The sequence below is a fragment of the Mus caroli genome, unplaced genomic scaffold (genome assembly GCF_978045245.1).
Source record: "Mus caroli unplaced genomic scaffold, Mus_caroli_1 scaffold_8, whole genome shotgun sequence".
In the NCBI taxonomy this organism is placed as follows: domain Eukaryota; kingdom Metazoa; phylum Chordata; class Mammalia; order Rodentia; family Muridae; genus Mus; species Mus caroli.
The window spans coordinates 87,122,836-87,150,616 of NW_028227263.1; the positions used below are offsets into that span (position 1 = coordinate 87,122,836).

Consider the following 27,781-nt stretch of genomic DNA (forward strand, 5'->3'; position numbering starts at 1 on the left):
CGGGTAAAAGATGAGAGCAGGTGAGGGGGAGGAAGAGAGAGAGAGAGATATAGAGAGAGAGAGAGAGAGAGAGAGAGAGAGAGAGAGAGAGAGAGAGAGAGAGAGAGAGAGAGAGAACTGTTTTTCTGCTGTGCCCAATTGAGACTGCTTCCCCTGAGCTGTAATTCTGTACCCCAGAGGAGTTTGACTTGCCTCATGCAAAGACCCAGAAGTATTGATCAGAGAAGGACTGGACCATGATGGAAGGATCCAAAGTAGTCGGCTTAGATATCCATTAAAGCCCAAGTTTGCTGGAGAACTTATTCAGAGCTGCCTCCACATTCTTCCTCATCATAGCCAAGTGGACCAGTGTTTGGCATTGGTATTGGCTCTTTTGGACTGGATGCTTGGAGAGGTGTTCTCATTCCCTTGAAAACATTCTCAGGACACTGGTGGAGGAAGTTGATGTCCCGGACTTAAGGGAAAGTGTTGAGTAGCTGTATTGCAGCTCATATACCATCCTTAAACCTTAGAGATTGCTGAGGAACAAGCAAGCACCTGAGAGCAAAGGGGTTGGCATGTTCACATCCAAGGCCTGAGAGTAAAAGCAAGGGAGATCTGTAAGGGCAGGGTGAAAATGTTGGTAAGAGCAGGAGTGTTCAGGGTGCCTGTGAGCTATGACATGCCCATAGTACATGGTAAGCCCATAATCCATCTGGTTTTGCATGGGTCCCACCGTAATGGTAGCATGTTCTCTGTGCTGTCTTCACAGGTTTGCATTCCCTTTCCAGCATGGTCCATGGGCAACATACAAAGGAAATGGCCCCACAACTTTGGCTGAGTGTTGATGTCTTCCAACTGAGTCTCCAGCGAACTGTTGTGGTGTGGCTGACTTGCCCTAGGTCACCTTAGTTAAAAGGTAAGGAACATGGGAATTGCTGCATGTATTCTAGGTGTCCTGGTCTTGGAGGAGCAGGGAACTGCTGCCATCTGTATGTCCAGTCCCTTCGGGATATGGAGCATGCTTAGGGCCTCTGGTTTCTCCCAGGTTTGGAGCTTCGGCCCATTGTCCCCTGGCAGTGTATGGGCAATGTCTTGCAGTCCCTTGCTCTCCCCAAAGCCAGAGCATTCCAGAGTACCGGAACCACTTTGTGCAATGCACTCCAATGTGCTTGGATCTATGATGATTCCCAGTCAAACATTCCTTGGAAAAGCTGAACAAAATGAGTGAAAATTCTGTACCGCCACTCTCATCGGGACTGAGGTCCAGCACCTTGGGTCTCCCAGGTGCTATGGGCGTCAGGCACAGGCTGCCCATCCTCTCCATTGTTCTTGACTTCTTCGGGCTCTAGCCAGAATCTGCAGAGACAGGTAGGTGCTTGCCCTACTCTGCCAAAAAGCATGGAATAGGACACAGTAGCTCCTAAAGCTCAGGTGGCATGCTCACTTTGCTGTTGAGGAAATGCTTGGCAGATACTCAGTAGGGAGTCTTACTAGGTCCAAGGATAGGGCCCAAGCCATTGTGGAAAGTAGACTGTGAGGCAAAAGTAGCATTGGCCGTGGCACCAAAGTTTGGTTCTTCACATGGTAATATCTGGCAGTGGATTCAGGATTCTCAGAAGCCCTGATATGAATTTAAACCCTGTTGCATTGCTTTAGAGAGTCAATAGATTTCAGGCTGCAGGTAGATTGTAGCTTGACGCAGTAGCAGGTAACTGAGACAATGTGACTGTGGTCTGTTCAGGTGGTGAACAGAAGCCTCTGTGTCCCTGGTGGCTTGTAAGATTCTTGGGCAATTTCCTTGGAAATAGAGAAGGAGCTAAGCAATGGAGGTGGTGACAGGCACCTCACTGGTCAGATTGCACCACATTTAAACACTTACCTGTGTACCAGGACTGATAGCACCTTGATGGACTCGGTGGAAGCATGAGACTTACAGACCTGTGTCTCAATAGTTTTTTTGAAAGAACATTTGTAGGAATCTCCTCTTGGGTAGGTTCTGTTGCTTTGGAAGTTGTTGAAGGGATATCCTTGGAATGTTTGGACTTTCTTGGCAGCCTCCTTGGCAAGGTCAAAGGGAAAGTGTAGGAACAGTTCTTGCATCCACAGCCTTGGGAGAAACATCTTGCTGAGAGACCCTCTAAATTAGAGACCAAGGAGTCATGGGACCTTTCTTTTCGACTTTTGGGCATGATCTTCTGGAAAGACAAGTTGCTAATGTGCATAGGAAGGAGGTTTCAATGGGGCACATGGTGTTTTTCAAATCCACCCTCGACCCATGCTCACAGGAAATGTCAAGTAGAAAATGAGTTCTTGGATGCAGAGTGAATTTTATACACTAAGATGATTCCATTCACGTGGTATCCTGGCCTGGGATAGTTCAGCACAATGGGATTTTTGAGCTTCAGTGTGGGAAGCTGTACAGGATGGTGTGAGAAATTTCCCAGGAAGAGATCAATGCAGGGTGGATGGCCAAAAGCAATCTCTTGAGATAGGAGGAAGTCTTCACAACAGACTAAATGAGCACTGGACAGGTGGACAGAAATAGGTAGTAGCTTCTTCCATGGGCAAGGAAAACCTAGGGGTAAAAGACTGAGAGAGGGGGAGAGAGAGAGAGAGAGAGAGAGAGAGAGAGAGAGAGAGAGAGAGAGAGAGAGAGAGAGAGAGAGAGAGAGAGAGAGAGAGAGAGAGAGAGAGAGAAGTATTATTCTGCTGGGCCCAATTAAGCTTGCTACCAAGGAGCTGGAATTTTGTAGACTCAGAGGAGTTTCATTTTGCCTCATGCAAAGACCCAGATGTATTGATCAGAGAAGGACTGGAGCCATGATGGAAGGATCAAAATTAGTTGGCTTAGATATCCAATGAGGCCCAATTTTGCTGGAGAACTTATTCAGAGCTGCATCCTCATTGTTCCTCAGCATAGCCAAGTGGAACAGTGATTGGCCTTGTTATTAGCTCTTTCAGACTGGATGCTTGGAGAGATGCTCTCATTCCCTTGAGAACATTCTCAGGACACTGGTGGATGTAGTTGATGGCCTGGACTTTAGGGAAAGTGTTGAGTAGCTGTATTTCAGCTCACATATCATCCTTAAGTCCTTAGAGTGAGCTGAGGACCCAGCAAGCACTGAGAGCCAAGGGCATGGCATGTTCACATCCAAGGCCTGAGAGTAAAAGCAAAGGAGATCTGGAAGGGCAGTGTGAAGAGTTTGGTAAGAGCAGGAGTGTTGAGGGTGCCTGTGAGCTATGACAAGCCCATAGTACATGGTAAGCCCATTATCCATCTGGTTTTGCATGGGTCCCACTGTAATGGTAGCATGTTCTCTGTGCTGTCTTCACAGGGTTGCATTCCCTGTCCAGCATGGTCCATGGCAACATATAGAGGAAATGGCCCCACAACTTTGGCGGAATGTTGATGTCTTCCAACCGAGTCTCCAGCAAAGAGTTGTGGTGTGGCTGACTTGCCCTAGTTCACCTGAGTTAAAAGGTAAGGAACATGGGAATTGCTGCATGTATTCTAGGTGTCCTGGTCTTGGAGGAGCAGGGAACTGCTGCCATCTGTACGTCCAATTCCTTCGGGATATGGAGCATGCTTAGGGCCTCTGGTTTCTCCCAGGTTTGGGGCTTCGGCCCATTGTCCCCTGGCAGTGTATGGGCAATGTCTTGCAGTCCCTTGCTCTCCCCAAAGCCAGAGCATTCCAGAGTACCGGAACCACTTTGTGCAATGCACTCCAATGTGCTTGGATCTATGATGATTCCCAGTCAAACATTCCTTGGAAAAGCTGAACAAAATGAGTGAAAATTCTGTACCGCCACTCTCATCGGGACTGAGGTCCAGCATCTTGGGTCTCCCAGGTGCTATGGGCGTCAGGCACAGGCTGCCCATCCACTCCATTGTTCTTGACTTCTTCGGGCTCTAGCCAGAGTCTGCAGAGACAGGTGTGTGCTTGCCCTACTCTGCCAAAAAGCATGGCGTAGGACACAGCAGCTCCTAAAGCTCAGGTGGCATGCTCACTTTGCTGTTGAGGAGATGCTTGGCAGATACTCAGTAGGGAGTCGTGCTAGGTCCAAGGATAGGGCCCAAGCCATTGTGGAAAGTAGACTGTGAGGCAAAAGTAGCAGTGGCAGTGGCACCAAAGTTTGGTTCTTCACATGGTAATATCTGGCAGTGGATTCAGGCTTCTCAGAAGCCCTGATATGAATTTTAACCCTGTTGCATTGCTTTAGAGAGTCAATAGATTTCAGGCTGCAGGTAGATTTTAGCTTGACCCAGTAGCAGGTAACTGAGACAATGTGACTGTGGTCTGTTCAGGTGGTGAACAGAAGCCTCTGTGTCCCTGGTGGCTTGTAAGATTCTCGGGCAATTGCCTTGGAAATAGAGAAGGAGCTAAGCAATGGAGGTGGTGACAGGCACCTCACTGGTCAGATTGCACCACATTTAAACACTTACCTGTGTACCAGGACTGATAGCACTTTGATGGACTCGGTGGAAGCATGAGACTTACAGACCTGAGTCTCAATAGGTTTTTTGAAAGAACATTTGTAGGAATCTCCTCTTGGGTAGGTTCTGTTGCTTTGGAAGTTGTTGAAGGGATAACCTTGGAATGTTTGGACTTTCTTGGCAGCTTCCTTGGAAAGGTCAAAGGGAAAGTCTAGGAAGAGTTCTTGCATCCACAGCCTTAGGAGAAACATCTTGGTGAGAGACCCTCTAAATTAGAGACCAAGGTGTCATGGGACCATTCTTTTCGACTTTTGGGCATGATCTTCTGGAAAGACAAGTTGCTAATGTGCATAGGAAGGAGGTTGCAATGGGGCACATGGTGTTTTGCAAATCCACCCTAGACCCATACTCACGGGAAATGTCAAGGAGAAAATGAGTTCTTGGATGCAGAGTGAATTTGATACACTAAGATGATTCCATTCACGTGGTATCCTGGCCTGGGATAGTTCAGCACAATGGGATTTTTGAGCTTCAGTGTGGGAAGCTGTACAGGATGGTGTGAGAAGTTTTCCCAGGAAGAGATCAATGCAGGGTGGATGGCCAAAAGCAATCTCTTGAGATAGGAGGAAGTCTTCACAACAGACTAAATGAGCACTGGACAGGTGGACAGAAATAGGTAGTAGCTTCCATGGGCAAAGAAAACCTAGGGGTAAAAGACTGAGAGAGGGGGAGAGAGAGAGAAAGAGAGAGAGAGAGAGAGAGAGAGAGAGAGAGAGAGAGAGAGAGAGAGAGAGAGAGAGAGAGAGATACTGAGAAGTGTTATCTTCTGGGCCCAATTAAGCTTGCTACCCAGGAGCTGGAATTTTGAAGCCTCAGAGGAGTTTGACTTTGCCTCATGCAAAGACCCAGATGTATTGATCAGAGAAGGACTGGAGCCATGATGAAAGGATCAAAATTAGTTGGCTTAGATATCCAATGAGGCCCAATTTTGCCTGAGAACTTATTCAGAGCTGCATCCTCATTGTTCCTCAGCATAGCCAAGTGGACCATTGATTGGCCTTGTTATTTGCTGTTTCGGACTGGATGCTTGGAGAGATGCTCTCTTTCCCTTAAGAACATTCTCAGGACACTGGTGGAGGTAGTTGATGGCATGGACTTTAGGGAAAGTGTTGAGTAGCTGTATTTCAGCACACATATCATCCTTAAGTCCTTAGAGTGAGCTGAGGACCCAGCAAGCACTGAGAGCCAAGTGTATGGCATGTTCACATCCAAGGCCTGAGAGTAAAAGCAAAGGAGATCTGGAAGGGCAGTGTGAAGAGGTTGGTAAGAGCAGGAGTGTTGAGGGTGTCTGTGAGCTATGACAAGCCCATAGTACATGGTAAGCCCATAATCCATCTGGTTTTGCATGGGTCCCACTGTAATGGTAGCATGTTCTCTGTGCTGTCTTCAAAGGGTTGCATTCCCTGTCCAGCATGGTCCATGGCAACATATAGAGGAAATGGCCCCACAACTTTGGCTGAGTGTTGATGTCTTCCAACTGAGTCTCCAGCAAAGAGTTGTGGTGTGGCTGACTTGCCCTAGTTCACCTGAGTTAAAAGGTAAGGAACATGGGAATTGCTGCATGTATTCTAGGTGTCCTGGTCTTGGAGGATCAGGGAACTGCTGCCATCTGTACGTCCAGTCCCTTCGGGATATGGAGCATGCTTAGGGCCTCTGGTTTCTCCCAGGTTTGGAGCTTCGGCCTATTGTCCCCTGGCAGTGTATGGGCAATGTCTTGCAGTCCCTTGCTCTCCCCAAAGCCAGAGCATTCCAGAGTACCGGAACCACTTTGTGCAATGCACTCCAATGTGCTTAGATCTATGATGATTCCCAGTCAAACATTCCTTGGAAAAGCTGAACAAAATGAGTGAAAATTCTGTACCGCCACTCTCAGTGGGGCTGAGGTCCAGCATCTTGGGTCTCCCAGGTGCTATGGGCGTCAGGCACAGGCTGCCCATCCACTCCATTGTTCTTGACTTCTTCGGGCTCTAGCCAGAGTCTGCAGAGACAGGTGTGTGCTTGCCCTACTCTGCCAAAAAGCATGGCGTAGGACACAGCAGCTCCTAAAGCTCAGGTGGCATGCTCACTTTGCTGTTGAGGAGATGCTTGGCAGATACTCAGTAGGGAGTCGTGCTAGGTCCAAGGATAGGGCCCAAGCCATTGTGGAAAGTAGACTGTGAGGCAAAAGTAGCAGTGGCAGTGGCACCAAAGTTTGGTTCTTCACATGGTAATATCTGGCAGTGGATTCAGGCTTCTCAGAAGCCCTGATATGAATTTTAACCCTGTTGCATTGCTTTAGAGAGTCAATAGATTTCAGGCTGCAGGTAGATTGTAGCTTGACCCAGTAGCAGGTAACTGAGACAATGTGACTGTGGTCTGTTCAGGTGGTGAACAGAAGCCTCTGTGTCCCTGGTGGCTTGTAAGATTCTCGGGCAATTGCCTTGGAAATAGAGAAGGAGCTAAGCAATGGAGGTGGTGACAGGCACCTCACTGGTCAGATTGCACCACATTTAAACACTTACCTGTGTACCAGGACTGATAGCACTTTGATGGACTCGGTGGAAGCATGAGACTTACAGACCTGTGTCTCAATAGGTTTTTTGAAAGAACATTTGTAGGAATCTCCTCTTGGGTAGGTTCTGTTGCTTTGGAAGTTGTTGAAGGGATATCCTTGGAATGTTTGGACTTTCTTGGCAGCCTCCTTGGCAAGGTCAAAGGGAAAGTCTAGGAAGAGTTCTTGCATCCACAGCCTTAGGAGAAACATCTTGTTGAGAGACCCTCTAAATTAGAGACCAAGGTGTCATGGGACCTTTCTTTTCGACTTTTGGGCATGATCTTCTGGAAAGACAAGTTGCTAATGTGCATAGGAAGGAGGTTGCAATGGGGCACATGGTGTTTTGCAAATCCACCCTAGACCCATACTCACGGGAAATGTCAAGGAGAAAATGAGTTCTTGGATGCAGAGTGAATTTGATACACTAAGATGATTCCATTCACGTGGTATCCTGGCCTGGGATAGTTCAGCACAATGGGATTTTTGAGCTTCAGTGTGGGAAGCTGTACAGGATGGTGTGAGAAGTTTTCCCAGGAAGAGATCAATGCAGGGTGGATGCCAAAAGCAATCTCTTGAGATAGGAGGAAGTCTTCACAACAGACTAAATGAGCACTGGACAGGTGGACAAAAATAGGTACTGGCTTCCATGGGCAAGGAAAAGTCAAGGGGTAAAAGACTGAGAGAGGGGGAGAGAGAGAGAGAGAGAAAGAGAGAGAGAGAGAGAGAGAGAGAGAGAGAGAGAGAGAGAGAGAGAGAGAGAGAGAGAGAGAGAGAGAGATACTGAGAAGTGTTATCTTCTGGGCCCAATTAAGCTTGCTACCCAGGAGCTGGAATTTTGAAGCCTCAGAGGAGTTTGACTTTGCCTCATGCAAAGACCCAGATGTATTGATCAGAGAAGGACTGGAGCCATGATGAAAGGATCAAAATTAGTTGGCTTAGATATCCAATGAGGCCCAATTTTGCCTGAGAACTTATTCAGAGCTGCATCCTCATTGTTCCTCAGCATAGCCAAGTGGACCATTGATTGGCCTTGTTATTTGCTGTTTCGGACTGGATGCTTGGAGAGATGCTCTCTTTCCCTTAAGAACATTCTCAGGACACTGGTGGAGGTAGTTGATGGCATGGACTTTAGGGAAAGTGTTGAGTAGCTGTATTTTAGCTCACATATCATCCTTAAGTCCTTAGAGTGAGCTGAGGACCCAGCAAGCACTGAGAGCCAAGGGTATGGCATGTTCACATCCAAGGCCTGAGAGTAAAAGCAAAGGAGATCTGGAAGGGCAGTGTGAAGAGGTTGGTAAGAGCAGGAGTGTTGAGGGTGTCTGTGAGCTATGACAAGCCCATAGTACATGGTAAGCCCATAATCCATCTGGTTTTGCATGGGTCCCACTGTAATGGTAGCATGTTCTCTGTGCTGTCTTCAAAGGGTTGCATTCCCTGTCCAGCATGGTCCATGGCAACATATAGAGGAAATGGCCCCACAACTTTGGCTGAGTGTTGATGTCTTCCAACTGAGTCTCCAGCAAAGAGTTGTGGTGTGGCTGACTTGCCCTAGTTCACCTGAGTTAAAAGGTAAGGAACATGGGAATTGCTGCATGTATTCTAGGTGTCCTGGTCTTGGAGGATCAGGGAACTGCTGCCATCTGTACGTCCAGTCCCTTCGGGATATGGAGCATGCTTAGGGCCTCTGGTTTCTCCCAGGTTTGGAGCTTTGGCCCATTGTCCCCTGGCAGTGTATGGGCAATGTCTTGCAGTCCCTTGCTCTCCCCAAAGCCAGAGCATTCCAGAGTACCGGAACCACTTTGTGCAATGCACTCCAATGTGCTTAGATCTATGATGATTCCCAGTCAAACATTCCTTGGAAAAGCTGAACAAAATGAGTGAAAATTCTGTACCGCCACTCTCAGCGGGGCTGAGGTCCAGCATCTTGGGTCTCCCAGGTGCTATGGGCGTCAGGCACAGGCTGCCCATCCACTCCATTGTTCTTGACTTCTTCGGGCTCTAGCCAGAGTCTGCAGAGACAGGTGTGTGCTTGCCCTACTCTGCCAAAAAGCATGGCGTAGGACACAGCAGCTCCTAAAGCTCAGGTGGCATGCTCACTTTGCTGTTGAGGAGATGCTTGGCAGATACTCAGTAGGGAGTCGTGCTAGGTCCAAGGATAGGGCCCAAGCCATTGTGGAAAGTAGACTGTGAGGCAAAAGTAGCAGTGGCAGTGGCACCAAAGTTTGGTTCTTCACATGGTAATATCTGGCAGTGGATTCAGGCTTCTCAGAAGCCCTGATATGAATTTTAACCCTGTTGCATTGCTTTAGAGAGTCAATAGATTTCAGGCTGCAGGTAGATTGTAGCTTGACCCAGTAGCAGGTAACTGAGACAATGTGACTGTGGTCTGTTCAGGTGGTGAACAGAAGCCTCTGTGTCCCTGGTGGCTTGTAAGATTCTCGGGCAATTGCCTTGGAAATAGAGAAGGAGCTAAGCAATGGAGGTGGTGACAGGCACCTCACTGGTCAGATTGCACCACATTTAAACACTTACCTGTGTACCAGGACTGATAGCACTTTGATGGACTCGGTGGAAGCATGAGACTTACAGACCTGTGTCTCAATAGGTTTTTTGAAAGAACATTTGTAGGAATCTCCTCTTGGGTAGGTTCTGTTGCTTTGGAAGTTGTTGAAGGGATATCCTTGGAATGTTTGGACTTTCTTGGCAGCCTCCTTGGCAAGGTCAAAGGGAAAGTCTAGGAACAGTTCTTGCATCCACAGCCTTAGGAGAAACATCTTGTTGAGAGACCCTCTAAATTAGAGACCAAGGTGTCATGGGACCTTTCTTTTCGACTTTTGGGCATGATCTTCTGGAAAGACAAGTTGCTAATGTGCATAGGAAGGAGGTTGCAATGGGGCACATGGTGTTTTGCAAATCCAACCTAGACCCATACTCACGGGAAATGTCAAGGAGAAAATGAGTTCTTGGATGCAGAGTGAATTTGATACACTAAGATGATTCCATTCACGTGGTATCCTGGCCTGGGATAGTTCAGCACAATGGGATTTTTGAGCTTCAGTGTGGGAAGCTGTACAGGATGGTGTGAGAAGTTTTCCCAGGAAGAGATCAATGCAGGGTGGATGCCAAAAGCAATCTCTTGAGATAGGAGGAAGTCTTCACAACAGACTAAATGAGCACTGGACAGGTGGACAGAAATAGGTACTGGCTTCCATGGGCAAGGAAAAGTCAAGGGGTAAAAGACTGAGAGAGGGGGAGAGAGAGAGAGAGAGAAAGAGAGAGAGAGAGAGAGAGAGAGAGAGAGAGAGAGAGAGAGAGAGAGAGAGAGAGAGAGAGAGAGAGAGAGAAGTGTTATCTTCTGGGCCCAATTAAGCTTGCTACCCAGGAGCTGGAATTTTGAAGCCTCAGAGGAGTTTGACTTTGCCTCATGCAAAGACCCAGATGTATTGATCAGAGAAGGACTGGAGCCATGATGAAAGGATCAAAATTAGTTGGCTTAGATATCCAATGAGGCCCAATTTTGCCTGAGAACTTATTCAGAGCTGCATCCTCATTGTTCCTCAGCATAGCCAAGTGGACCAGTGATTGGCCTTGTTATTAGCTGTTTCGGACTGGATGCTTGGAGAGATGCTCTCTTTCCCTTGAGAACATTCTCAGGACACTGGTGGAGGTAGTTGATGGCCTGGACTTTAGGGAAAGTGTTGAGTAGCTGTATTTCAGCTCACATATCATCCTTAAGTCCTTAGAGTGAGCTGAGGACCCAGCAAGCACTGAGAGCCAAGGGCATGGCATGTTCACATCCAAGGCCTGAGAGTAAAAGCAAAGGAGATCTAGAAGGGCAGTGTGAAGAGGTTGGTAAGAGCAGGAGTGTTGAGGGTGCCTGTGAGCTATGACAAGCCCATAGTACATGGTAAGCCCATAATCCATCTGGTTTTGCATGGGTCCCACTGTAATGGTAGCATGTTCTCTGTGCTGTCTTCACAGGGTTGCATTCCCTGTCCAGCATGGTCCATGGCAACATATAGAGGAAATGGCCCCACAACTTTGGCTGAGTGTTGATGTCTTCCAACTGAGTCTCCAGCAAAGAGTTGTGGTGTGGCTGACTTGCCCTAGTTCACCTGAGTTAAAAGGTAAGGAACATGGGAATTGCTGCATGTATTCTAGGTGTCCTGGTCTTGGAGGAGCAGGGAACTGCTGCCATCTGTACGTCCAGTCCCTTCGGGATATGGAGCATGCTTAGGGCCTCTGGTTTCTCCCAGGTTTGGAGCTTCGGCCCATTGTCCCCTGGCAGTGTATGGGCAATGTCTTGCAGTCCCTTGCTCTCCCCAAAGCCAGAGCATTCCAGAGTACCGGAACCACTTTGTGCAATGCACTCCAATGTGCTTAGATCTATGATGATTCCCAGTCAAACATTCCTTGGAAAAGCTGAACAAAATGAGTGAAAATTCTGTACCGCCACTCTCAGCGGGGCTGAGGTCCAGCATCTTGGGTCTCCCAGGTGCTATGGGCGTCAGGCACAGGCTGCCCATCCACTCCATTGTTCTTGACTTCTTCGGGCTCTAGCCAGAGTCTGCAGAGACAGGTGTGTGCTTGCCCTACTCTGCCAAAAAGCATGGCGTAGGACACAGCAGCTCCTAAAGCTCAGGTGGCATGCTCACTTTGCTGTTGAGGAGATGCTTGGCAGATACTCAGTAGGGAGTCGTGCTAGGTCCAAGGATAGGGCCCAAGCCATTGTGGAAAGTAGACTGTGAGGCAAAAGTAGCAGTGGCAGTGGCACCAAAGTTTGGTTCTTCACATGGTAATATCTGGCAGTGGATTCAGGCTTCTCAGAAGCCCTGATATGAATTTTAACCCTGTTGCATTGCTTTAGAGAGTCAATAGATTTCAGGCTGCAGGTAGATTGTAGCTTGACCCAGTAGCAGGTAACTGAGACAATGTGACTGTGGTCTGTTCAGGTGGTGAACAGAAGCCTCTGTGTCCCTGGTGGCTTGTAAGATTCTCGGGCAATTGCCTTGGAAATAGAGAAGGAGCTAAGCAATGGAGGTGGTGACAGGCACCTCACTGGTCAGATTGCACCACATTTAAACACTTACCTGTGTACCAGGACTGATAGCACTTTGATGGACTCGGTGGAAGCATGAGACTTACAGACCTGTGTCTCAATAGGTTTTTTGAAAGAACATTTGTAGGAATCTCCTCTTGGGTAGGTTCTGTTGCTTTGGAAGTTGTTGAAGGGATATCCTTGGAATGTTTGGACTTTCTTGGCAGCCTCCTTGGCAAGGTCAAAGGGAAAGTCTAGGAACAGTTCTTGCATCCACAGCCTTAGGAGAAACATCTTGTTGAGAGACCCTCTAAATTAGAGACCAAGGTGTCATGGGACCTTTCTTTTCGACTTTTGGGCATGCTCTTCTGGAAAGACAAGTTGCTAATGTGCATAGGAAGGAGGTTGCAATGGGGCACATGGTGTTTTGCAAATCCACCCTAGACCCATACTCACGGGAAATGTCAAGGAGAAAATGAGTTCTTGGATGCAGAGTGAATTTGATACACTAAGATGATTCCATTCACGTGGTATCCTGGCCTGGGATAGTTCAGCACAATGGGATTTTTGAGCTTCAGTGTGGGAAGCTGTACAGGATGGTGTGAGAAGTTTTCCCAGGAAGAGATCAATGCAGGGTGGATGCCAAAAGCAATCTCTTGAGATAGGAGGAAGTCTTCACAACAGACTAAATGAGCACTGGACAGGTGGACAAAAATAGGTACTGGCTTCCATGGGCAAGGAAAAGTCAAGGGGTAAAAGACTGAGAGAGGGGGAGAGAGAGAGAGAGAGAAAGAGAGAGAGAGAGAGAGAGAGAGAGAGAGAGAGAGAGAGAGAGAGAGAGAGAGAGAGAGAGAGAGAGAGAGAGATAGATACTGAGAAGTGTTATCTTCTGGGCCCAATTAAGCTTGCTACCCAGGAGCTGGAATTTTGAAGCCTCAGAGGAGTTTGACTTTGCCTCATGCAAAGACCCAGATGTATTGATCAGAGAAGGACTGGAGCCATGATGAAAGGATCAAAATTAGTTGGCTTAGATATCCAATGAGGCCCAATTTTGCCTGAGAACTTATTCAGAGCTGCATCCTCATTGTTCCTCAGCATAGCCAAGTGGACCATTGATTGGCCTTGTTATTTGCTGTTTCGGACTGGATGCTTGGAGAGATGCTCTCTTTCCCTTAAGAACATTCTCAGGACACTGGTGGAGGTAGTTGATGGCATGGACTTTAGGGAAAGTGTTGAGTAGCTGTATTTTAGCTCACATATCATCCTTAAGTCCTTAGAGTGAGCTGAGGACCCAGCAAGCACTGAGAGCCAAGGGTATGGCATGTTCACATCCAAGGCCTGAGAGTAAAAGCAAAGGAGATCTGGAAGGGCAGTGTGAAGAGGTTGGTAAGAGCAGGAGTGTTGAGGGTGTCTGTGAGCTATGACAAGCCCATAGTACATGGTAAGCCCATAATCCATCTGGTTTTGCATGGGTCCCACTGTAATGGTAGCATGTTCTCTGTGCTGTCTTCAAAGGGTTGCATTCCCTGTCCAGCATGGTCCATGGCAACATATAGAGGAAATGGCCCCACAACTTTGGCTGAGTGTTGATGTCTTCCAACTGAGTCTCCAGCAAAGAGTTGTGGTGTGGCTGACTTGCCCTAGTTCACCTGAGTTAAAAGGTAAGGAACATGGGAATTGCTGCATGTATTCTAGGTGTCCTGGTCTTGGAGGATCAGGGAACTGCTGCCATCTGTACGTCCAGTCCCTTCGGGATATGGAGCATGCTTAGGGCCTCTGGTTTCTCCCAGGTTTGGAGCTTTGGCACATTGTCCCCTGGCAGTGTATGGGCAATGTCTTGCAGTCCCTTGCTCTCCCCAAAGCCAGAGCATTCCAGAGTACCGGAACCACTTTGTGCAATGCACTCCAATGTGCTTAGATCTATGATGATTCCCAGTCAAACATTCCTTGGAAAAGCTGAACAAAATGAGTGAAAATTCTGTACCGCCACTCTCATCGGGGCTGAGGTCCAGCATCTTGGGTCTCCCAGGTGCTATGGGCGTCAGGCACAGGCTGCCCATCCACTCCATTGTTCTTGACTTCTTCGGGCTCTAGCCAGAGTCTGCAGAGACAGGTGTGTGCTTGCCCTACTCTGCCAAAAAGCATGGCGTAGGACACAGCAGCTCCTAAATCTCAGGTGGCATGCTCACTTTGCTGTTGAGGAGATGCTTGGCAGATACTCAGTAGGGAGTCGTGCTAGGTCCAAGGATAGGGCCCAAGCCATTGTGGAAAGTAGACTGTGAGGCAAAAGTAGCAGTGGCAGTGGCACCAAAGTTTGGTTCTTCACATGGTAATATCTGGCAGTGGATTCAGGCTTCTCAGAAGCCCTGATATGAATTTTAACCCTGTTGCATTGCTTTAGAGAGTCAATAGATTTCAGGCTGCAGGTAGATTGTAGCTTGACCCAGTAGCAGGTAACTGAGACAATGTGACTGTGGTCTGTTCAGGTGGTGAACAGAAGCCTCTGTGTCCCTGGTGGCTTGTAAGATTCTCGGGCAATTGCCTTGGAAATAGAGAAGGAGCTAAGCAATGGAGGTGGTGACAGGCACCTCACTGGTCAGATTGCACCACATTTAAACACTTACCTGTGTACCAGGACTGATAGCACTTTGATGGACTCGGTGGAAGCATGAGACTTACAGACCTGTGTCTCAATAGGTTTTTTGAAAGAACATTTGTAGGAATCTCCTCTTGGGTAGGTTCTGTTGCTTTGGAAGTTGTTGAAGGGATATCCTTGGAATGTTTGGACTTTCTTGGCAGCCTCCTTGGCAAGGTCAAAGGGAAAGTCTAGGAACAGTTCTTGCATCCACAGCCTTAGGAGAAACATCTTGTTGAGAGACCCTCTAAATTAGAGACCAAGGTGTCATGGGACCTTTCTTTTCGACTTTTGGGCATGCTCTTCTGGAAAGACAAGTTGCTAATGTGCATAGGAAGGAGGTTGCAATGGGGCACATGGTGTTTTGCAAATCCAACCTAGACCCATACTCACGGGAAATGTCAAGGAGAAAATGAGTTCTTGGATGCAGAGTGAATTTGATACACTAAGATGATTCCATTCACGTGGTATCCTGGCCTGGGATAGTTCAGCACAATGGGATTTTTGAGCTTCAGTGTGGGAAGCTGTACAGGATGGTGTGAGAAGTTTTCCCAGGAAGAGATCAATGCAGGGTGGATGCCAAAAGCAATCTCTTGAGATAGGAGGAAGTCTTCACAACAGACTAAATGAGCACTGGACAGGTGGACAGAAATAGGTACTGGCTTCCATGGGCAAGGAAAAGTCAAGGGGTAAAAGACTGAGAGAGGGGGAGAGAGAGAGAGAGAGAAAGAGAGAGAGAGAGAGAGAGAGAGAGAGAGAGAGAGAGAGAGAGAGAGAGAGAGAGAGAGAGAGAGAGAGAGAGAGAGAGAGAGAAGTGTTATCTTCTGGGCCCAATTAAGCTTGCTACCCAGGAGCTGGAATTTTGAAGCCTCAGAGGAGTTTGACTTTGCCTCATGCAAAGACCCAGATGTATTGATCAGAGAAGGACTGGAGCCATGATGAAAGGATCAAAATTAGTTGGCTTAGATATCCAATGAGGCCCAATTTTGCCTGAGAACTTATTCAGAGCTGCATCCTCATTGTTCCTCAGCATAGCCAAGTGGACCAGTGATTGGCCTTGTTATTAGCTGTTTCGGACTGGATGCTTGGAGAGATGCTCTCTTTCCCTTGAGAACATTCTCAGGACACTGGTGGAGGTAGTTGATGGCCTGGACTTTAGGGAAAGTGTTGAGTAGCTGTATTTCAGCTCACATATCATCCTTAAGTCCTTAGAGTGAGCTGAGGACCCAGCAAGCACTGAGAGCCAAGGGCATGGCATGTTCACATCCAAGGCCTGAGAGTAAAAGCAAAGGAGATCTGGAAGGGCAGTGTGAAGAGGTTGGTAAGAGCAGGAGTGTTGAGGGTGCCTGTGAGCTATGACAAGCCCATAGTACATGGTAAGCCCATAATCCATCTGGTTTTGCATGGGTCCCACTGTAATGGTAGCATGTTCTCTGTGCTGTCTTCACAGGGTTGCATTCCCTGTCCAGCATGGTCCATGGCAACATATAGAGGAAATGGCCCCACAACTTTGGCTGAGTGTTGATGTCTTCCAACTGAGTCTCCAGCAAAGAGTTGTGGTGTGGCTGACTTGCCCTAGTTCACCTGAGTTAAAAGGTAAGGAACATGGGAATTGCTGCATGTATTCTAGGTGTCCTGGTCTTGGAGGAGCAGGGAACTGCTGCCATCTGTACGTCCAGTCCCTTCGGGATATGGAGCATGCTTAGGGCCTCTGGTTTCTCCCAGGTTTGGAGCTTCGGCCCATTGTCCCCTGGCAGTGTATGGGCAATGTCTTGCAGTCCCTTGCTCTCCCCAAAGCCAGAGCATTCCAGAGTACCGGAACCACTTTGTGCAATGCACTCCAATGTGCTTAGATCTATGATGATTCCCAGTCAAACATTCCTTGGAAAAGCTGAACAAAATGAGTGAAAATTCTGTACCGCCACTCTCAGCGGGGCTGAGGTCCAGCATCTTGGGTCTCCCAGGTGCTATGGGCGTCAGGCACAGGCTGCCCATCCACTCCATTGTTCTTGACTTCTTCGGGCTCTAGCCAGAGTCTGCAGAGACAGGTGTGTGCTTGCCCTACTCTGCCAAAAAGCATGGCGTAGGACACAGCAGCTCCTAAAGCTCAGGTGGCATGCTCACTTTGCTGTTGAGGAGATGCTTGGCAGATACTCAGTAGGGAGTCGTGCTAGGTCCAAGGATAGGGCCCAAGCCATTGTGGAAAGTAGACTGTGAGGCAAAAGTAGCAGTGGCAGTGGCACCAAAGTTTGGTTCTTCACATGGTAATATCTGGCAGTGGATTCAGGCTTCTCAGAAGCCCTGATATGAATTTTAACCCTGTTGCATTGCTTTAGAGAGTCAATAGATTTCAGGCTGCAGGTAGATTGTAGCTTGACCCAGTAGCAGGTAACTGAGACAATGTGACTGTGGTCTGTTCAGGTGGTGAACAGAAGCCTCTTTGTCCCTGGTGGCTTGTAAGATTCTCGGGCAATTGCCTTGGAAATAGAGAAGGAGCTAAGCAATGGAGGTGGTGACAGGCACCTCACTGGTCAGATTGCACCACATTTAAACACTTACCTGTGTACCAGGACTGATAGCACTTTGATGGACTCGGTGGAAGCATGAGACTTACAGACCTGTGTCTCAATAGGTTTTTTGAAAGAACATTTGTAGGAATCTCCTCTTGGGTAGGTTCTGTTGCTTTGGAAGTTGTTGAAGGGATATCCTTGGAATGTTTGGACTTTCTTGGCAGCCTCCTTGGCAAGGTCAAAGGGAAAGTCTAGGAAGAGTTCTTGCATCCACAGCCTTAGGAGAAACATCTTGTTGAGAGACCCTCTAAATTAGAGACCAAGGTGTCATGGGACCTTTCTTTTCGACTTTTGGGCATGATCTTCTGGAAAGACAAGTTGCTAATGTGCATAGGAAGGAGGTTGCAATGGGGCACATGGTGTTTTGCAAATCCACCCTAGACCCATACTCACGGGAAATGTCAAGGAGAAAATGAGTTCTTGGATGCAGAGTGAATTTGATACACTAAGATGATTCCATTCACGTGGTATCCTGGCCTGGGATAGTTCAGCACAATGGGATTTTTGAGCTTCAGTGTGGGAAGCTGTACAGGATGGTGTGAGAAGTTTTCCCAGGAAGAGATCAATGCAGGGTGGATGCCAAAAGCAATCTCTTGAGATAGGAGGAAGTCTTCACAACAGACTAAATGAGCACTGGACAGGTGGACAGAAATAGGTACTGGCTTCCATGGGCAAGGAAAAGTCAAGGGGTAAAAGACTGAGAGAGGGGGAGAGAGAGAGAGAGAGAAAGAGAGAGAGAGAGAGAGAGAGAGAGAGAGAGAGAGAGAGAGAGAGAGAGAGAGAGAGAGAGAGAGAGAGAGAGAGAGAGAGAAGTGTTATCGTCTGGGCCCAATTAAGCTTGCTACCCAGGAGCTGGAATTTTGAAGCCTCAGAGGAGTTTGACTTTGCCTCATGCAAAGACCCAGATGTATTGATCAGAGCAGGACTGGAGCCATGATGAAAGGATCAAAATTAGTTGGCTTAGATATCCAATGAGGCCCAATTTTGCCTGAGAACTTATTCAGAGCTGCATCCTCATTGTTCCTCAGCATAGCCAAGTGGACCAGTGATTGGCCTTGTTATTAGCTGTTTCGGACTGGATGCTTGGAGAGATGCTCTCTTTCCCTTGAGAACATTCTCAGGACACTGGTGGAGGTAGTTGATGGCCTGGACTTTAGGGAAAGTGTTGAGTAGCTGTATTTCAGCTCACATATCATCCTTAAGTCCTTAGAGTGAGCTGAGGACCCAGCAAGCACTGAGAGCCAAGGGCATGGCATGTTCACATCCAAGGCCTGAGAGTAAAAGCAAAGGAGATCTGGAAGGGCAGTGTGAAGAGGTTGGTAAGAGCAGGAGTGTTGAGGGTGCCTGTGAGCTATGACAAGCCCATAGTACATGGTAAGCCCATAATGCATCTGGTTTTGCATGGGTCCCACTGTAATGGTAGCATGTTCTCTGTGCTGTCTTCACAGGGTTGCATTCCCTGTCCAGCATGGTCCATGGCAACATATAGAGGAAATGGCCCCACAACTTTGGCTGAGTGTTGATGTCTTCCAACCGAGTCTCCAGCAAAGAGTTGTGGTGTGGCTGACTTGCCCTAGTTCACCTGAGTTAAAAGGTAAGGAACATGGGAATTGCTGCATGTATTCTAGGTGTCCTGGTGTTGGAGGAGCAGGGAACTGCTGCCATCTGTACGTCCCATCCCTTCGGGATATGGAGCATGCTTAGGGCCTCTGGTTTCTCCCAGGTTTGGAGCTTCGGCCCATTGTCCCCTGGCAGTGTATGGGCAATGTCTTGCAGTCCCTTGCTCTCCCCAAAGCCAGAGCATTCCAGAGTACCGGAACCACATTGTGCAATGCACTCCAATGTGCTTGGATCTATGATGATTCCCAGTCAAACATTCCTTGGGAAAGCTGAACAAAATGAGTGAAAATTCTGTACCGCCACTCTCATCGGGACTGAGGTCCAGCATCTTGGGTCTCCCAGGTGCTATGGGCGTCAGGCACAGGCTGCCCATCCACTCCATTGTTCTTGACTTCTTCGGGCTCTAGCCAGAGTCTGCAGAGACAGGTGTGTGCTTGCCCTACTCTGCCAAAAAGCATGGCGTAGGACACAGCAGCTCCTAAAGCTCAGGTGGCATGCTCACTTTGCTGTTGAGGAGATGCTTGGCAGATACTCAGTAGGGAGTCGTGCTAGGTCCAAGGATAGGGCCCAAGCCATTGTGGAAAGTAGACTGTGAGGCAAAAGTAGCAGTGGCAGTGGCACCAAAGTTTGGTTCTTCACATGGTAATATCTGGCAGTGGATTCAGGCTTCTCAGAAGCCCTGATATGAATTTTAACCCTGTTGCATTGCTTTAGAGAGTCAATAGATTTCAGGCTGCAGGTAGATTGTAGCTTGACCCAGTAGCAGGTAACTGAGACAATGTGACTGTGGTCTGTTCAGGTGGTGAACAGAAGCCTCTGTGTCCCTGGTGGCTTGTAAGATTCTCGGGCAATTGCCTTGGAAATAGAGAAGGAGCTAAGCAATGGAGGTGGTAACAGGCACCTCACTGGTCATATTGCACCACATTTAAACACTTACCTGTGTACCAGGACTGATAGCACTTTGATGGACTAGGTGGAAGCATGAGACTTACAGACCTGTGTCTCAATAGGTTTTTTGAAAGAACATTTGTAGGAATCTCCTCTTGGGTAGGTTCTGTTGCTTTGGAAGTTGTTGAAGGGATATCCTTGGAATGTTTGGACTTTCTTGGCAGCCTCCTTGGCAAGGTCAAAGGGAAAGTCTAGGAAGAGTTCTTGCATCCACAGCCTTAGGAGAAACATCTTGTTGAGAGACCCTCTAAATTAGAGACCAAGGTGTCATGGGACCTTTCTTTTCGACTTTTGGGCATGATCTTCTGGAAAGACAAGTTGCTAATGTGCATAGGAAGGAGGTTGCAATGGGGCACATGGTGTTTTGCAAATCCACCCTAGACCCATACTCACGGGAAATGTCAAGGAGAAAATGAGTTCTTGGATGCAGAGTGAATTTGATACACTAAGATGATTCCATTCACGTGGTATCCTGGCCTGGGATAGTTCAGCACAATGGGATTTTTGAGCTTCAGTGTGGGAAGCTGTACAGGATGGTGTGAGAAGTTTTCCCAGGAAGAGATCAATGCAGGGTGGATGGCCAAAAGCAATCTCTTGAGATAGGAGGAAGTCTTCACAACAGACTAAATGAGCACTGGACAGGTGGACAGAAATAGGTACTGGCTTCCATGGGCAAGGAAAAGTCAAGGGGTAAAAGACTGAGAGAGGGGGAGAGAGAGAGAGAGAGAAAGAGAGAGAGAAAGAGAGAGAGAGAGAGAGAGAGAGAGAGAGAGAGAGAGAGAGAGAGAGAGAGAGAGAGAGAGAGAGAGAGAGAGAGAGAGAGAGAGAGAGAAGTGTTATCTTCTGGGCCCAATTAAGCTTGCTACCCAGGAGCTGGAATTTTGAAGCCTCAGAGGAGTTTGACTTTGCCTCATGCAAAGACCCAGATGTATTGATCAGAGCAGGACTGGAGCCATGATGAAAGGATCAAAATTAGTTGGCTTAGATATCCAATGAGGCCCAATTTTGCCTGAGAACTTATTCAGAGCTGCATCCTCATTGTTCCTCAGCATAGCCAAGTGGACCAGTGATTGGCCTTGTTATTAGCTGTTTCGGACTGGATGCTTGGAGAGATGCTCTCTTTCCCTTGAGAACATTCTCAGGACACTGGTGGAGGTAGTTGATGGCCTGGACTTTAGGGAAAGTGTTGAGTAGCTGTATTTCAGCTCACATATCATCCTTAAGTCCTTAGAGTGAGCTGAGGACCCAGCAAGCACTGAGAGCCAAGGGCATGGCATGTTCACATCCAAGGGCTGAGAGTAAAAGCAAAGGAGATCTGGAAGGGCAGTGTGAAGAGTTTGGTAAGAGCAGGAGTGTTGAGGGTGCCTGTGAGCTATGACAAGCCCATAGTACATGGTAAGCCCATAATGCATCTGGTTTTGCATGGGTCCCACTGTAATGGTAGCATGTTCTCTGTGCTGTCTTCACAGGGTTGCATTCCCTGTCCAGCATGGTCCATGGCAACATATAGAGGAAATGGCCCCACAACTTTGGCTGAGTGTTGATGTCTTCCAACCGAGTCTCCAGCAAAGAGTTGTGGTGTGGCTGACTTGCCCTAGTTCACCTGAGTTAAAAGGTAAGGAACATGGGAATTGCTGCATGTATTCTAGGTGTCCTGGTGTTGGAGGAGCAGGGAACTGCTGCCATCTGTACGTCCCATCCCTTCGGGATATGGAGCATGCTTAGGGCCTCTGGTTTCTCCCAGGTTTGGAGCTTCGGCCCATTGTCCCCTGGCAGTGTATGGGCAATGTCTTGCAGTCCCTTGCTCTCCCCAAAGCCAGAGCATTCCAGAGTACCAGAACCACTTTGTGCAATGCACTCCAATGTGCTTGGATCTATGATGATTCCCAGTCAAACATTCCTTGGAAAAGCTGAACAAAATGAGTGAAAATTCTGTACCGCCACTCTCATCGGGACTGAGGTCCAGCATCTTGGGTCTCCCAGGTGCTATGGGCGTCAGGCACAGGCTGCCCATCCACTCCATTGTTCTTGACTTCTTCGGGCTCTAGCCAGAGTCTGCAGAGACAGGTGTGTGCTTGCCCTACTCTGCCAAAAAGCATGGCGTAGGACACAGCAGCTCCTAAAGCTCAGGTGGCATGCTCACTTTGCTGTTGAGGAGATGCTTGGCAGATACTCAGTAGGGAGTCGTGCTAGGTCCAAGGATAGGGCCCAAGCCATTGTGGAAAGTAGACTGTGAGGCAAAAGTAGCAGTGGCAGTGGCACCAAAGTTTGGTTCTTCACATGGTAATATCTGGCAGTGGATTCAGGCTTCTCAGAAGCCCTGATATGAATTTTAACCCTGTTGCATTGCTTTAGAGAGTCAATAGATTTCAGGCTGCAGGTAGATTGTAGCTTGACCCAGTAGCAGGTAACTGAGACAATGTGACTGTGGTCTGTTCAGGTGGTGAACAGAAGCCTCTGTGTCCCTGGTGGCTTGTAAGATTCTCGGGCAATTGCCTTGGAAATAGAGAAGGAGCTAAGCAATGGAGGTGGTGACAGGCACCTCACTGGTCAGATTGCACCACATTTAAACACTTACCTGTGTACCAGGACTGATAGCACTTTGATGGACTCGGTGGAAGCATGAGACTTACAGACCTGTGTCTCAATAGGTTTTTTGAAAGAACATTTGTAGGAATCTCCATTTGGGTAGGTTCTGTTGCTTTGGAAGTAGTTGAAGGGATATCCTTGGAATGTTTGGACTTTCTTGGCAGCCTCCTTGGCAAGGTCAAAGGGAAAGTCTAGGAAGAGTTCTTGCATCCACAGCCTTAGGAGAAACATCTTGTTGAGAGACCCTCTAAATTAGAGACCAAGGTGTCATGGGACCTTTCTTTTCGACTTTTGGGCATGATCTTCTGGAAAGACAAGTTGCTAATGTGCATAGGAAGGAGGTTGCAATGGGGCACATGGTGTTTTGCAAATCCACCCTAGACCCATGCTCACGGGAAATGTCAAGGAGAAAATGAGTTCTTGGATGCAGAGTGAATTTGTTACACTAAGATGATTCCATTCACGTGGTATCCTGGCCTGGGATAGTTCAGCACAATGGGATTTTTGAGCTTCAGTGTGGGAAGCTGTACAGGATGGTGTGAGAAGTTTTCCCAGGAAGAGATCAATGCAGGGTGGATGGCCAAAAGCAATCTCTTGAGATAGGAGGAAGTCTTCACAACAGACTAAATGAGCACTGGACTGGTGGACAGAAATAGGTACTAGCTTCCATGGGCAAGGAAAAGTCAAGGGGTAAAAGACTGAGAGAGGGGGAGAGAGAGAGAGAGAGAGAAAGAGAGAGAGAGAGAGAGAGAGAGAGAGAGAGAGAGAGAGAGAGAGAGAGAGAGAGAAAGAGAGAGAGAGAGAAGTGTTATCTTCTGGGCCCAATTAAGCTTGCTACCCAGGAGCTGGAATTTTGAAGCCTCAGAGGAGTTTGACTTTGCCTCATGCAAAGACCCAGATGTATTGATCAGAGAAGGACTGGAGCCATGATGAAAGGATCAAAATTAGTTGGCTTAGATATCCAATGAGGCCCAATTTTGCCTGAGAACTTATTCAGAGCTGCATCCTCATTGTTCCTCAGCATAGCCAAGTGGACCAGTGATTGGCCTTGTTATTAGCTGTTTCGGACTGGATGCTTGGAGAGATGCTCTCTTTCCCTTGAGAACATTCTCAGGACACTGGTGGAGGTATTTGATGGCCTGGACTTTAGGGAAAGTGTTGAGTAGCTGTATTTCAGCTCACATATCATCCTTAAGTCCTTAGAGTGAGCTGAGGACCCAGCAAGCACTGAGAGCCAAGGGCATGGCATGTTCACATCCAAGGCCTGAGAGTAAAAGCAAAGGAGATCTAGAAGGGCAGTGTGAAGAGGTTGGTAAGAGCAGGAGTGTTGAGGGTGCCTGTGAGCTATGACAAGCCCATAGTACATGGTAAGCCCATAATCCATCTGGTTTTGCATGGGTCCCACTGTAATGGTAGCATGTTCTCTGTGCTGTCTTCACAGGGTTGCATTCCCTGTCCAGCATGGTCCATGGCAACATATAGAGGAAATGGCCCCACAACTTTGGCTGAGTGTTGATGTCTTCCAACTGAGTCTCCAGCAAAGAGTTGTGGTGTGGCTGACTTGCCCTAGTTCACCTGAGTTAAAAGGTAAGGAACATGGGAATTGCTGCATGTATTCTAGGTGTCCTGGTCTTGGAGGAGCAGGGAACTGCTGCCATCTGTACGTCCAGTCCCTTCGGGATATGGAGCATGCTTAGGGCCTCTGGTTTCTCCCAGGTTTGGAGCTTCGGCCCATTGTCCCCTGGCAGTGTATGGGCAATGTCTTGCAGTCCCTTGCTCTCCCCAAAGCCAGAGCATTCCAGAGTACCGGAACCACTTTGTGCAATGCACTCCAATGTGCTTAGATCTATGATGATTCCCAGTCAAACATTCCTTGGAAAAGCTGAACAAAATGAGTGAAAATTCTGTACCGCCACTCTCAGCGGGGCTGAGGTCCAGCATCTTGGGTCTCCCAGGTGCTATGGGCGTCAGGCACAGGCTGCCCATCCACTCCATTGTTCTTGACTTCTTCGGGCTCTAGCCAGAGTCTGCAGAGACAGGTGTGTGCTTGCCCTACTCTGCCAAAAAGCATGGCGTAGGACACAGCAGCTCCTAAAGCTCAGGTGGCATGCTCACTTTGCTGTTGAGGAGATGCTTGGCAGATACTCAGTAGGGAGTCGTGCTAGGTCCAAGGATAGGGCCCAAGCCATTGTGGAAAGTAGACTGTGAGGCAAAAGTAGCAGTGGCAGTGGCACCAAAGTTTGGTTCTTCACATGGTAATATCTGGCAGTGGATTCAGGCTTCTCAGAAGCCCTGATATGAATTTTAACCCTGTTGCATTGCTTTAGAGAGTCAATAGATTTCAGGCTGCAGGTAGATTGTAGCTTGACCCAGTAGCAGGTAACTGAGACAATGTGACTGTGGTCTGTTCAGGTGGTGAACAGAAGCCTCTGTGTCCCTGGTGGCTTGTAAGATTCTCGGGCAATTGCCTTGGAAATAGAGAAGGAGCTAAGCAATGGAGGTGGTGACAGGCACCTCACTGGTCAGATTGCACCACATTTTTTAAACACTTACCTGTGTACCAGGACTGATAGCACTTTGATGGACTCGGTGGAAGCATGAGACTTACAGACCTGTGTCTCAATAGGTTTTTTGAAAGAACATTTGTAGGAATCTCCTCTTGGGTAGGTTCTGTTGCTTTGGAAGTTGTTGAAGGGATATCCTTGGAATGTTTGGACTTTCTTGGCAGCCTCCTTGGCAAGGTCAAAGGGAAAGTCTAGGAAGAGTTCTTGCATCCACAGCCTTAGGAGAAACATCTTGTTGAGAGACCCTCTAAATTAGAGACCAAGGTGTCATGGGACCTTTCTTTTCGACTTTTGGGCATGATCTTCTGGAAAGACAAGTTGCTAATGTGCATAGGAAGGAGGTTGCAATGGGGCACATGGTGTTTTGCAAATCCACCCTAGACCCATACTCACGGGAAATGTCAAGGAGAAAATGAGTTCTTGGATGCAGAGTGAATTTGATACACTAAGATGATTCCATTCACGTGGTATCCTGGCCTGGGATAGTTCAGCACAATGGGATTTTTGAGCTTCAGTGTGGGAAGCTGTACAGGATGGTGTGAGAAGTTTTCCCAGGAAGAGATCAATGCAGGGTGGATGGCCAAAAGCAATCTCTTGAGATAGGAGGAAGTCTTCACAACAGACTAAATGAGCACTGGACAGGTGGACAGAAATAGGTACTGGCTTCCATGGGCAAGGAAAAGTCAAGGGGTAAAAGACTGAGAGAGGGGGAGAGAGAGAGAGAGAGAAAGAGAGAGAGAAAGAGAGAGAGAGAGAGAGAGAGAGAGAGAGAGAGAGAGAGAGAGAGAGAGAGAGAGAGAGAGAGAGAGAGAGAGAGAGAAGTGTTATCTTCTGGGACCAATTAAGCTTGCTACCCAGGAGCTGGAATTTTGAAGCCTCAGAGGAGTTTGACTTTGCCTCATGCAAAGACCCAGATGTATTGATCAGAGAAGGACTGGAGCCATGATGAAAGGATCAAAATTAGTTGGCTTAGATATCCAATGAGGCCCAATTTTGACTGAGAACTTATTCAGAGCTGCATCCTCATTGTTCCTCAGCATAGCCAAGTGGACCAGTGATTGGCCTTGTTATTAGCTGTTTCGGACTGGATGCTTGGAGAGATGCTCTCTTTCCCTTGAGAACATTCTCAGGACACTGGTGGAGGTAGTTGATGGCCTGGACTTTAGGGAAAGTGTTGAGTAGCTGTATTTCAGCTCACATATCATCCTTAAGTCCTTAGAGTGAGCTGAGGACCCAGCAAGCACTGAGAGCCAAGGGCATGGCATGTTCACATCCAAGGCCTGAGAGTAAAAGCAAAGGAGATCTGGAAGGGCAGTGTGAAGAGGTTGGTAAGAGCAGGAGTGTTGAGGGTGCCTGTGAGCTATGACAAGCCCATAGTACATGGTAAGCCCATAATGCATCTGGTTTTGCATGGGTACCACTGTAATGGTAGCATGTTCTCTGTGCTGTCTTCACAGGGTTGCATTCCCTGTCCAGCATGGTCCATGGCAACATATAGAGGAAATGGCCCCACAACTTTGGCTGAGTGTTGATGTCTTCCAACCGAGTCTCCAGCAAAGAGTTGTGGTGTGGCTGACTTGCCCTAGTTCACCTGAGTTAAAAGGTAAGGAACATGGGAATTGCTGCATGTATTCTAGGTGTCCTGGTCTTGGAGGAGCAGGGAACTGCTGCCATCTGTACGTCCCGTCCCTTCGGGATATGGAGCATGCTTAGGGCCTCTGGTTTCTCCCAGGTTTGGAGCTTCGGCCCATTGTCCCCTGGCAGTGTATGGGCAATGTCTTGCAGTCCCTTGCTCTCCCCAAAGCCAGAGCATTCCAGAGTACCGGAACCACTTTGTGCAATGCACTCCAATGTGCTTGGATCTATGATGATTCCCAGTCAAACATTCCTTGGAAAAGCTGAACAAAATGAGTGAAAATTCTGTACCGCCACTCTCATCGGGACTGAGGTCCAGCATCTTGGGTCTCCCAGGTGCTATGGGCGTCAGGCACAGGCTGCCCATCCACTCCATTGTTCTTGACTTCTTCGGGCTCTAGCCAGAGTCTGCAGAGACAGGTGTGTGCTTGCCCTACTCTGCCAAAAAGCATGGCGTAGGACACAGCAGCTCCTAAAGCTCAGGTGGCATGCTCACTTTGCTGTTGAGGAGATGCTTGGCAGATACTCAGTAGGGAGTCGTGCTAGGTCCAAGGATAGGGCCCAAGCCATTGTGGAAAGTAGACTGTGAGGCAAAAGTAGCAGTGGCAGTGGCACCAAAGTTTGGTTCTTCACATGGTAATATCTGGCAGTGGATTCAGGCTTCTCAGAAGCCCTGATATGAATTTTAACCCTGTTGCATTGCTTTAGAGAGTCAATAGATTTCAGGCTGCAGGTAGACTGTAGCTTGACCCAGTAGCAGGTAACTGAGACAATGTGACTGTGGTCTGTTCAGGTGGTGAACAGAAGCCTCTGTGTCCCTGGTGGCTTGTAAGATTCTCGGGCAATTGCCTTGGAAATAGAGAAGGAGCTAAGCAATGGAGGTGGTGACAGGCACCTCACTGGTCAGATTGCACCACATTTAAACACTTACCTGTGTACCAGGACTGATAGCACTTTGATGGACTCGGTGGAAGCATGAGACTTACAGACCTGTGTCTCAATAGGTTTTTTGAAAGAACATTTGTAGGAATCTCCTCTTGGGTAGGTTCTGTTGCTTTGGAAGTTGTTGAAGGGATATCCTTGGAATGTTTGGACTTTCTTGGCAGCCTCCTTGGCAAGGTCAAAGGGAAAGTCTAGGAAGAGTTCTTGCATCCACAGCCTTAGGAGAAACA

At 48.0% G+C, this 27,781-nt stretch overlaps 1 long non-coding RNA gene and 11 other non-coding genes across 13 annotated transcripts in view; all 12 read left to right on the forward strand.

Annotated features, from left to right (window-relative positions):
• LOC147002969 (uncharacterized) overlaps positions 1–5,997 on the forward strand; it is a 30,609-nt gene extending 24,612 nt beyond the window's left edge. For both annotated transcript variants that reach the window (XR_015047936.1, XR_015047937.1), the window contains 2 exons: positions 752–898; positions 5,870–5,997. This is a non-coding gene — a long non-coding RNA (uncharacterized LOC147002969). The remainder of the gene's footprint in view (positions 1–751; positions 899–5,869) is intronic.
• Positions 1,154–1,247, forward strand: LOC147002972 (small nucleolar RNA SNORD116). Its single transcript, XR_015048205.1, has one exon. It is a non-coding gene; the product is annotated as a small nucleolar RNA SNORD116 (small nucleolar RNA).
• On the forward strand, positions 3,719–3,812 carry LOC147002973 (small nucleolar RNA SNORD116). Its single transcript, XR_015048206.1, has one exon. It is a non-coding gene; the product is annotated as a small nucleolar RNA SNORD116 (small nucleolar RNA).
• Positions 5,998–6,270: 273 nt separating the features above from the next.
• LOC147002974 (small nucleolar RNA SNORD116) lies at positions 6,271–6,364 on the forward strand. The gene has a single exon (XR_015048357.1). It is a non-coding gene; the product is annotated as a small nucleolar RNA SNORD116 (small nucleolar RNA).
• Positions 6,365–8,834: 2,470 nt separating this feature from the next.
• LOC147002975 (small nucleolar RNA SNORD116) lies at positions 8,835–8,928 on the forward strand. The gene has a single exon (XR_015048353.1). It is a non-coding gene; the product is annotated as a small nucleolar RNA SNORD116 (small nucleolar RNA).
• A 2,464-nt stretch (positions 8,929–11,392) lies between these two features.
• Positions 11,393–11,486, forward strand: LOC147002976 (small nucleolar RNA SNORD116). The gene has a single exon (XR_015048354.1). It is a non-coding gene; the product is annotated as a small nucleolar RNA SNORD116 (small nucleolar RNA).
• A 2,478-nt stretch (positions 11,487–13,964) lies between these two features.
• LOC147002977 (small nucleolar RNA SNORD116) lies at positions 13,965–14,058 on the forward strand. The gene has a single exon (XR_015048351.1). It is a non-coding gene; the product is annotated as a small nucleolar RNA SNORD116 (small nucleolar RNA).
• A 2,476-nt stretch (positions 14,059–16,534) lies between these two features.
• On the forward strand, positions 16,535–16,628 carry LOC147002978 (small nucleolar RNA SNORD116). The gene has a single exon (XR_015048355.1). It is a non-coding gene; the product is annotated as a small nucleolar RNA SNORD116 (small nucleolar RNA).
• Positions 16,629–19,102: 2,474 nt separating this feature from the next.
• On the forward strand, positions 19,103–19,196 carry LOC147002979 (small nucleolar RNA SNORD116). Its single transcript, XR_015048336.1, has one exon. It is a non-coding gene; the product is annotated as a small nucleolar RNA SNORD116 (small nucleolar RNA).
• Positions 19,197–21,691: 2,495 nt separating this feature from the next.
• On the forward strand, positions 21,692–21,785 carry LOC147002980 (small nucleolar RNA SNORD116). The gene has a single exon (XR_015048207.1). It is a non-coding gene; the product is annotated as a small nucleolar RNA SNORD116 (small nucleolar RNA).
• Positions 21,786–24,252: 2,467 nt separating this feature from the next.
• Positions 24,253–24,346, forward strand: LOC147002981 (small nucleolar RNA SNORD116). Its single transcript, XR_015048356.1, has one exon. It is a non-coding gene; the product is annotated as a small nucleolar RNA SNORD116 (small nucleolar RNA).
• Positions 24,347–26,832: 2,486 nt separating this feature from the next.
• On the forward strand, positions 26,833–26,926 carry LOC147002982 (small nucleolar RNA SNORD116). Its single transcript, XR_015048208.1, has one exon. It is a non-coding gene; the product is annotated as a small nucleolar RNA SNORD116 (small nucleolar RNA).
• Positions 26,927–27,781: the final 855 nt, after the last annotated feature.